We start from the raw sequence: 11,476 nt of genomic DNA, 5'->3' as shown, positions 1-11,476 counted from the left end.
TTATTGCCATATGAAAGCGGTTTGTAGCGACACTCTTTCAGGGTCAAATAAAATCTTGTCAGGCTTTACCTAAGTATTTAAACTCGTTCTATATTACTACTAAGCCAGAATATAAACTATATTGTACGCCTCTCTGATGAGGCAGGACATGCAGACTATTTGTACATACATTATAATAACATCTCTGTAACTCATGGCCAACGATAAATATTTTGATTGATTGATTTATTGAATTTTTCGAGGTAGGCGAGGTATTAGACGAGTAGAAATCTAGGTATTATCTTCACATTAGGTACCTATTTGATAGCACAAGAACGCCGTCATTGGACGATCTCCTTCTAACAGTTTCTCTGAAACAAATTATAACGAATGAACATCGAGAAAGATAGTAGTAGTAGTAAATAAGTCTATTAGTAGTTAGTAGTGAGTGGGGAGCTGGAGGGGGGGGGGTGCATCAGGTCCACTTTATGGCAGTACTCGTTTTTGAGAGAAACTGCTCGAGTTGCTTAAGAAAACACCGAATCACCATACATGTGCCTTTAAAATTTCAGTTCCCTCAACTCTTCATAGATCCCATCATCAGAACAGCTCCAGATTAATATGGGACTACTTTGGAGGTAGCTCATTTCAAACAAAAACAGAATTATTGTAATCTGACCACGGGTCTCGACGTAATCGGTGAACATACTATGAAACATGGACAAATGTGAGCCCCAAATATGTTATATACCTACAACCTCCTACTTTTTCGGTAAAGAAGTCGGTTAATAAAATTAAAAAAAAAACCGCCGCCTTTGGGGTTCTGGTGAAAGATACTTGCGAATGTTGGATTATGTAGAAATATGTAGGTATTTGTAAAAAACGGCTTTTAATACTTGCATTATTTGATGGCAACACAAATGAATATTATACGTATACCGTTAAGGTTTGAGGAGTTTCCTCAATTCCTCTTGAATCCGATTATAATAAATCGAAGCTTGACAAAATTTTCAATATTCTTAACAAACATAACTAAATAAATGTCACTGTTGCTATTCTTACAAAAATACCAAAGTAATAAGTGTGCCGTTTAGATTTAAGGAGTTCCGTTCTGACCTTCATCAGCAGTTCCACTGCACCAAATGTCACTGTTCTGGACGTAAGTGCATGCTGTTCTTATAAAAATACCAAAGTCACTAAAAGTGTGCCGTTCAGATTTGAGGAGTTCGGTTCTGACCATCAGCAGCAGTTCCGCTGCACTAAATGTCACTGTTCTGGACGTAAATGCATGCTGTTCCTTAAAAAACACAAAAATCACCATATATGTGCCTTTCAGATTTGAGGAGTTCCCTCGATTTCTCCAGGATCCCATCATCAGAACTGGGTTCTGAGGAAAATGGGACCAATCTGTATGCATATTGCATATACAAAAATTCTCGATTCCTTGCGATATACAAAAATAATAGGCAAAGGTTACTAACATTGTAGTGCAGAGCATTTATATCAACAGACACACGGCAGAGTTTCTGGGTGGGTATGAGGAGCACGGCTGTCCAAAATCAAAACCTAGCAAGGGACATTTTTTGTCAAAATACGTTTTTTTAATCAATCAGCCTCCAATTTTGAGCTGCGTCTAATGCAAAAACACGCAAGCAGCGACCGGAGAATCTGCCTGTGAGATTGAAATTACTTAGTAATAGGCTTTGAAAGTATTATAAATAAATATTAAGGTAAAAATATAAAGTACAACTTTGACTGCCTAAACCTACTTACTATCTACGGTAATATTACTAACAATTGGTTGACACTGTAGATTAGTTATCTATGTTTTATTATTTTCTGGCTCTCATCTAAAAATGAAAATTACGTATACTTTACAATGCGTTTTTTCTATGAGATGGCAGAAATAGTTATTGATAATTAGTAATAAGTTTCGTTACGGTGAACCTACATTGGTAATCCGGTTATCATGTAGTTTGTCAAAGCATAAGGAAACTAAATAAACTACCCATTTTGTATGTAGGTCTCTCCGTTTGTTTAAAAAAAAAACACTTACAAGATGTTAGCGGGGTAATTAAAACTGGTCTCGATACTAAACAGTGATAGGAATTGTACCTATTAGAAATATGTCGGTACTGTGTCCATAGATGATATACCGCGGACCCACGCACCCCTGGCTTATTTTCTGTTCATAATTTGTACAATAGGGGCCTAAATGCTTAAAATAATCGATTATACACTATGACGTTCCATAAAATATAAATATATCCCTTTCCAGAGCCAGAACCGCTGTGTGTTATATTGTAATACTAGCTGTTGGATCTCCATAACCTAAAATAATGAAATAAATAAATCACGTATAAATATCGATGCAAAATCTTGAACCGAGTACATCACTACTTTTGTTGATTTTCATATAAACTATGGCGGGGCAATTAATACTACCAAATAGTCGACATTCGCTGCCATCGCAATTTGAGCGGAGCAATTTACTCGTAAACTATCGCTAAAATACTATCAAAACATAAAAATCTCAAGATTGAGTTACAAATAAACATAGAATGGTGTATATGTATAATTATGCAACTAACTATAGAAAAAAATGTAAATCACACTAAATCCACCTATTTTATAGAATGTTTGAGAGGCCGTCTTTCACGCGCATACAACCTATTTCGTCGAAAACTACACGAGCGTGTAGATCAAAGATCATTTGGTATATCAAGGCCATCCACGCCACGGTGAACTTATCAAACAGCTTACACACTATCTGGACATATATAGAAATACAGTGAATAATGTAAAATATGGAAGATATTCTGATTAGTTATTACTTCCCTGCAGTTACTATTGCCCGGCCTGGCCTTATAGCCATTATAGATCTTCTTTTATAAATTATTTAAAAACTTACATACTTACATAGAAAACATCCATGACTCAGGAACAAATATCTGTGCTCATCACACAAACAAATGCCCGTACCGGGATTCGAACCCAAATTATCATTGGTCTTATCTGTCTATCGCGTGCAACGTTAAACTTCTTTTTTGCTTTTGAGCTATTTTCCTACGATATGAAACATGTCAAAATATATCAGGCCTAAGTGACCTGAAAAAGTAACTGTATTGAAATCAGCCCTATAAAAAACCTTGGTGTCGCTTTTCTCTTATTGACTAGTGCTGTAAACCATGATGACTCATCACAATTTTTAGACCCCTTACTCACACAACTCACTCATTACACACACAACTCACGCCCGTATTCCCAAAATGGATAGAAAGAGCACATCGACCTGCTCAAGTTCCATAGCCACACTTAGTAGTTAAGGGGTGGAAAGGAAATGAAATCGTGAATCTAGGGGCTGCCGGCTGATGCAGATGGACTGCAAATTGTATCTTAGGAACCGTACTTTCGTACAGACTCGACTATTAGTGTGTGTAATTGTGTCATCCTCATCCCTCTGGCCACATGGTCCTACCGCCTTTTTCCGACCGTACATTATCGGGAGCGAGCCAGCGTCGATATTAAGCGGCCTATGATTGTCCAAGTTGTTGCTACAAAGAGATCGAACCCCACTCAAGGTATTTAATTTACTATTGATGTCACTACTAGATGCACGCATACGTACCCATTTTATATACCTACCTACGCACTTACTATATATTTTTGTACAGAACATACTTTATTCTTCATTAAAACTATACAAATCTAAAGGCGTGGTCTACGTTATTGCTGCTGATCCTGTTCCTCGGGCTACGAGCTGAACCCTGAGCCACATCTACACAGTGGTCGTATCGCTACAGTGGTCGATCAAATCTTTCTAAACCTCACTATAATACACACACGAGAACACAATGCATATAGAAAAAAATGCACTAACATAACAAGCTTTTTCTTTTGATTGTTACTCTGCAAATAACAAATCTACAAAGCGGGTCTTCCTGATACAGGTACATTATAGTTAATAGGAAGCGCCAACCTTTAACTACAAATGTTTAATATTTATTACTGCAATTATTATTTTCACCTGCCAGCCTAGCAGAAGTGACAAATTGTTAACGCTACATGGCAAACAAAACGCAGTCTGGCTCTGTCGCGCCCCTACAGAAGAGCGAAAGGAGAGCAGAGAGAAACAGGAGGCTAGAACAGTAACGCTCAGCTATATACATACATACATACATATAAATAGGTATGCAATCCTGTATTCTCATAAGGGGCAGGTAGAGCACATGAAACTGCCTAAGTCCACTCCCGGCAATCAATCAAGGCATTGAAAGAACGCGATTGTGACTTCCATCATGTGGATCGTATGCCACCGACGTGGTATTTAAAAAAAAGACGACTCTATAGCTACATCACGATCCATTTACCGCCACCACTTACTTATGCCACGGCTTAATAAATACCTATAAACTTCATAGCCTAGAGCGCTGGTGGCCTAACGGTAAGAGCGTGCGACTTTCGATCCGGAGGTCGCGGGTTCGAACCCGGCTCGTACCAATGAGTTTTTCTGAACTTATGTGCGAAATGTCATTTGATATTTGCCAGTCGCTTTTCGGTGAAGGAAAACATCGTGAGGAAACCGGACTAATTCCAATAAGGCCTAGTTACCCTTCGGGTTGGAAGGTCAGACTGATGGCAGTCGCTTTCGTAAAAACTAGTGCCTAAGCCAAATCTTGAGATTAGTTATCAAAGCGGACCCTAGGCATGAGCCGTGGCAAATGCCGGGATAACGCAAGGAGGATGATGAAACGTCATAGCCTAGACTTCTTGCGTATCCCTGCCCCAGATATCTAACTTTACAACCTAACAACAAACTGAATACATTTTACTACGACGTAATTCACGTAATAGAACGTACGACCGAGTACGACGGGAATGACATCTACCTAGATAAACAAAGAAATATTTTAGTCATATATTAAGTGTCGTATATACGAGTGTATACCTATACCTACTTACTATACGTTCAAAGTACGTACCTACTTTGTTTTACACATTCCAAACTGTAGGTACAACACAAACATATGGTGTTGAGGACGTCCATGGTTTCTGATCGCTTGCCTCTTATATGATAAAATTAAGGTCTGCATATAGTATACTACATTACTGTTTCTTTCGACATACTGTTATATTTAATGACATTACCTTGTTCGACGTCTTTTACGTAGGTATTATTTTATGTATAATGTTGAATTTAGAATTGATTTATGGAAATATCGCTGGTGCATAATTAGTGCGAAGACGTACCTAATGAACAAGGGCTGGAAAATTCCTAAGAAATCCCAGTTCTCTAGCCATAACTACAAAATAATAAGCAACTTCCAGCCTCTCATAGTTAAACTATGGAATGAATTCTGACAAATACCAGACAAAACCAAAGATGTTCAACCTTAATTGTAAATATTCCTACCAAAAATCCAAGTTTACACACAAAAGCAATTACCTCAAAAAATGTGTGACATAAATCTAAAAAACACAAATATAAAATAGACATACCATCAAGTTTTCATATTGACTACATATTTATTGCATCCATGGTCTTATATACATGGTTACAATGGACTTAAAAAAGTACACTATTAAGGCGTGGCAACTTATTTATAATAATATATATTGTATACTATACTAAACACTATAGCCATTTTTCTAGGTCACAGATGTTGTATGCATTACAAAAACAGAATTTGATAATTCAAGCCCTTACATAACTTATTCATTGTTACGTGGTGGCAAAAATAATTTGTCTTTAACTTTTTCTTTCCTCCTGTAATCTAACAATTTGGATCTTTGAGTCAAGTTTCGTATCGTTACCAGGTAATTACATGTAATACTCATTTCTGTAGGGTTCCATAGCAAACTACGACGGAATATCACTGAATACAATAATAAAGCAATATTTAGTTTTAAAGCTAGTGGCTCTCGGAGCTGTAAACTTTCACGATATGTCGGACGAACGGAAAAGTGAAAAATACTTCATCTTAAAGTCATTATCACAGTCAAGTTGAGCTACGAGTATACTACTACTAGTTATAACATGGTACTAAAGCAGGGGAGAAGGGTACAAAGACAGTCTATGAAACAGATGTTTAAGGGTTAACTACATGTTCAAAGTAAAATAAATAAATTTTTGCACGTACCCAATATCTCATCGCTCCTGTTCTATTTATGACCAACTTCGTCTCTCGTTCCATAGGTTCGTTCTCTAGGTTCTCCCTCCTTCATGAGTTATATCGTGGCTAATACTCATAATCTGAAAGCAGGTTTACAAACAATAAGCATGGGTCTTTGATTATAGGGTTTTTATTATGGAACCTATGTATAATAATAGGATGACAGATGATTTAAGCAGCATCCGAATTATTTCGAACGACACTTCGTGGCTGTGTAGCCCAATTCGAGAGAGAATCCCTCGTCCACAAACGCGGCAAGTGTATGCCCTCCCAGGTGGGTGGGGGTTGGAGACCTGCTCGTGGCACCTCATGCGTTTATCATTCAAAGAGAAGAACACGGCATTGTCGTGCTTGGATTGACCGTCGTGGACAGCACGACGCCACATGGGCCGGTTTTCGGCCAGTTGCTGCCACTGGTACCATGGGATATCAAAGGCAACCATGTCACGCTTCACGCAATTTTTAAAGCGCAGCAAGGTATGTACAGGGTAGGAAAAACTAAACACACGTTTTAGCAAGAATGCTGGTATTTTCACAGATAGAATCTGTGGGTATCGTAGTTTTCAATGACACTTATAAGGAACCCAGTAGTATTTCATCTCTTTGTGTCCAGGAGATTACTTGCTTACTTACTAGGGTGGATCAAAAAAACACTTTTTTGGAATTAGCAAACCTAATAGTTATCAATCTTTGAACCTTAGTTTATGAAGCCTTTGTGCAAAATTTCAGCTTTTTTAATCAACATCTTCAGCCCCCGCATTAGGTTTGAAATTTTGAAAATCTCATACAAACCTGAAAATTCAACTTTCAGATTTAAAAAAAAATTCGGCTGTATTATGTTAAGTATATGTTATTGATACATATCAATATAAGAAACTACCAAAAGTTGCGAAAATAGCATCAAAAATCGCCAAAGTTCGCCTAGTTTTAGTACATTTGCCGAAATAGCCGCTAAAATACCGAAAATTTGCGATTTTTAACGCTATTTTCGCAACTTTTGGTAGTTTCTTTTAATAATATGTATCAATAATGTATACTGAACATAATACTGCCGAAAGTTTTTTTTTTATCTGAAAGTTGAATTTTCAGGTTTGTATGAGATTTTCAAAATTACAAACCTAATGCGGGGGCTGAAGATGTTGATTAAAAAAGCTGAAATTTTGCACAAAGGCTTCATAAACTAAGGTTCAAAGATTGATAACTATTAGGTTTGCTAATTCCAAAAAAGTGTTTTTTTGATCCACCCTATTACTTACTTCACTGGCTCAGCGACACAAAGAGGATCACACGAGATCCGACACAAGAGATCGCCACTCTGCCCTATCCTGCGCCAGTTCACGCCAGTTAAGGATCACCGAGGGCGTTCACAAGGGGTTCACAAGTCTTTTAGGGCCTCCTCGCACGAGCGAGATCTAGCCCGAAGATTAACTGGTACAAAATAGGTACCTTCTGTTTCACTGTTATGGTTTGGTTTTACTGTCATGCTGTCTAACTTATTTGAGTAATAAATGTATCCCTTTTTAACAACTTTACTGCCTATATTAATTTTACATCAATATTTATATTTTATACGCATTAGACTACATTGATGAATAAGCGATAAATTTGACATAAAATTTTGACAGATTGATGTGGCCAGTAAGAAGATAAGTAAGTATCAATGTTTTTTTAAAGTTGGTATAGCAGCAACATCAATCGTAAATCACAATTATAGAAAAAAACCGGCCAAGAGCGTGTCGGGCCACGCTCAGTGTAGGGTTCCGTAGTTTTCCGTATTTTTCTCAAAAACTACTAAACCTATGAAGTTCAAAATAATTTTCCTAGAAAGTCTTTATAAAGTTCTACTTTTGTGATTTTTTTCATATTTTTTAAACATATGGTTCAAAAGTTAGAGGGGGGACGCACTTTTTTTCCTTTAGGAGCGATTATTTCCGAAAATATTAATATTATCAAAAAACGATCTTAGTAAACCCTTATTCATTTTTAAATACCTATCCAACGATATATCACACGTTGGGATTGGAATGAAAAAAAAATCAGCCCCCACTTTACATGTAGGGGGGGTACCCTAATAAAACATTTTTTTCCATTTTTTATTTTTGAAATGAAATGAAATGAAATGAAATATGTATTTATAACAATGGTTACAAGTCAGCTTAATACGTACAGGAGTTTAGTTGAACTAAACTTTTACAGTTTACATAATATACACATATCTCAATGCTCTCAATGGGAGCATTTGGCAGCACAACGACCAGAATGGCGCAGGTTGATATTTAATAAAGTGCGGAATTTCGAGGATCAACGTAAAGTTGACCTCGATACTAGACGCGACCAGCTCACTTTTGCACTTTGTTGGCGTGATTGATATACATATTGGTACCAAATTTCAGCTTTCTAGTGCTAACGGTTACTGAGATTATCCGCGGACGGACGGACGGACGGACGGACGGACGGACGGACAGACAGACATGGCGAAACTATAAGGGTTCCTAGTTGACTACGGAACCCTAAAAAACATTATATTTGGTGATTGGATATGATATGTATGAACCGACGACGACTGGATCACTAGCCACTATGTAATACATATGGTGGGGGGATCTAAACATTATGGCGCGGAGTGAACAAGCGAAGTGAGCCAACCAAAGCAAACTCTTGGCTATTAAAAATATTTTTTGTTATTAAAATAGACTGAACCACTATCAGCAGGTGCTACAATGTAGATATGTATTTGAGTTAAATGCCACAGCCTCAAATTCATCAGTTCGTATTTCACTAAAACGTAAACAGTCGAAAGCCCCATCTTAAAATTGAGGGACAGGGTTTCGAAGGAATCTCCGCGTTCAAAAAGCTGCAATAATAAGTTAATACTACCTACTTACTATATTTCCTCGTATTTATACGGAAGATCCCTATGATGCTGTTAACTATATTAGTTACATACATTTTGGTGCTTTACACAGAAACTGTCTGTATAGCATAAGTAAATGCGTTTTTACTCGTGTGAATAATAGTAAAGAATGACATCTTATCAACAGAAATAGGAAAAACAACAGATACTCTTTGTGTATCTTAGTTTCCCATTTTCCCTTCTAGACAAAAAAAAAACAAATTACATAAAATTAGGTTTACTACATGTACCATATATTCTCGTAAGTATAAGCACTGGTAGTCTAGTGGTTAGAGGCGTTAGAGCGTGCTTCTTTCAACCCGGATGTCGCGGGTTCGAACCCCGGCTCATAACAATGATTTTTTTGAAATTTATTTGCGAAATGCCATTTGATATTTGCCAGTCGCTCTTCGTGATAAAACTTCGTGAGAAAACCGGACTAATCCCAGTACGGCCTTAGTTACCCTTCGGGTTGGAAGGTCAGATGGCAGTCGCTTTCGTATTAACTAGTGGCTCCGACGCACATGTGAGTCGATATTAATTTAATGTTTACATGACATACAAAGTCAGGACTCACATATTGTGCGTCGAAGGCACTAAAGGCAAAGTCACAAATTGGTGAAAGTAACGAAAACGCGTATATGCGTTGGTGGCAGTGAATGCGTTAAAACCTTGAGCAATTACCTTAAAGCAAAGAGCCTGATGGCGTTTGCTGGAAATGGGTTTCTGAAATGGTGTTCTTTATTTTACTATTAATTTCGAGATAATCTTGAGTCATGTAAAAATAATCACTAAATTTGTCGTCGTAGGTCTTAATGACTTTTATTTTTAACTAATGTTGCATATAATTAGTACTTACCCCTTATTCCGAACGAGTGCGTAAAAGTGAATGAACGCCCAATTGTCTTGTTAAAGCTGCAGATTCCTCGTTAGCTATTATTTCCGCAAGAGCCAAAATTTTGGTCTCGTACTTTGGTCCATTTTTCTCCTTAAAATTACATTTTCAATTTGACTGACATTTGACATAAACCAACAGTCCGTTGCTCGGGCGACTCAGTTAGGTCTGACAGCCCGCTACCGGACCGCCCCGTCCCGCGTCGTGAACGTAGACTCAACGGTTGCGTGTACTCGAATCGTATGGCCCGGTGCCGGGCAGGAGGCGATGGCGCACCGTCGAGCTGCCGTACGGCGTCGTCCCGCGCCGTTCCGTCGACGGTCCGCCCCGTTCTAGTGTGAGTCATGCTTTAGATTGCTTGTAAGACTTGGGAAGACATGTTGGAAGTGTTTCGTATGCACTGTATGAAACTATACTTCCATAGCTACGGCAGTTACTGATTTTTCAATTCATGTTTTCGTAAAGTTTGTCCTTAGGAAGGAGTAGTGTGACTATTCAGTATTAATATTAGGTAGGTTATGAGGAGCATTTTCATTGAGCACGCGCGATGCTGATGCGCAGCGAGCTGCGGCCCGCAGTCTGCCTCGGGACACCATCGGCTAAAAATGCTCCTCGTTACGGAGCGAAACATATTGAGCGACCTTCGACAATTTTAAGTGAGTAACCCGATTTTACATGTTTAAAATGCATTTTACACTCCATTTTCTACCATATTTTTAGTGCAACTCCTGTTGTACTCATTGCCTCAGATCTAACTTTATATTATTATTTTCTGTATATTTTTGGTTTGATACTATATATATCTGGCTTATTGTATATTACTATTTAAGTATGTTTATGTAAGTCTATTTTTATTTTATATTCTCTTATATGTGTATGTTTATTCAATTTGTGTGTTGGACATTAGAATAATTATGATTTTTTTATTTTATTTCGAAGCACCTACTCTTTTTGATTATGTTTGTTATTTCCGCTACCCAAAGGTTGTCTGGTAGAGATCGCTCTTTAGCGATAAGACCGCCTGTTGTCTGCCTCTATTTATAATCATTTGTTTTGTCTCCACTGTATCTTTTGCTGAGGTGTGCCAATAAAGAGTATTCTATCTATCTATCTATCTATTATGATCGTAAATACATTAAAATCATGTGGTAATACATACACATAATCAAGTACTTATACCTATCGTAGAAGTTTTTACGGGAGGCTATAATCATGGATCTTCAGGAAAGTGTAAGAAGTTTAATTGACTTTTTGGTCAGTAGGTGTCACTACTGGCCTTAGCGTCTATTTCAGACGATTCATGTTGCAATGTCCGACTAAAGAGACTTATGCGAGAGCGACATATTTTGCCACATAGCTGACAAGGGAAGCTTGCGACTGACTGCGACGTTTCGCTATGGTACATCTTCTTTCCCTTTGGTCAGTAACCTGCATGTGAAACTTCTGGAGTTTTACAAGCATTCATAAGCGCCTAACACCAGGCGGGCCGCATGCTTGTTTGCCACCACTTTGGTGTAATAAAACATGTTTAGGTGA

The 11,476-nt window shown here is 37.8% G+C and overlaps 1 long non-coding RNA gene across 1 annotated transcript; it reads right to left on the bottom strand.

The window, feature by feature from the left end:
• Positions 1 to 208: 208 nt before the first annotated feature.
• On the bottom strand, positions 209 to 7,716 carry LOC125232185. Its single transcript, XR_007177719.1, has 3 exons — positions 7,409 to 7,716; positions 6,120 to 6,232; positions 209 to 350 (listed from the first exon to the last, which is right to left on the bottom strand). It is a non-coding gene; the product is annotated as an uncharacterized LOC125232185 (long non-coding RNA).
• Positions 7,717 to 11,476: the final 3,760 nt, after the last annotated feature.

Source organism: Leguminivora glycinivorella, chromosome 12 (genome assembly GCF_023078275.1).
Source record: "Leguminivora glycinivorella isolate SPB_JAAS2020 chromosome 12, LegGlyc_1.1, whole genome shotgun sequence".
In the NCBI taxonomy this organism is placed as follows: Eukaryota; Metazoa; Arthropoda; class Insecta; order Lepidoptera; family Tortricidae; genus Leguminivora; species Leguminivora glycinivorella.
Note: the sequence above shows the minus strand (reverse complement) of the source record. Positions and strands in the feature narration are given on the sequence as shown.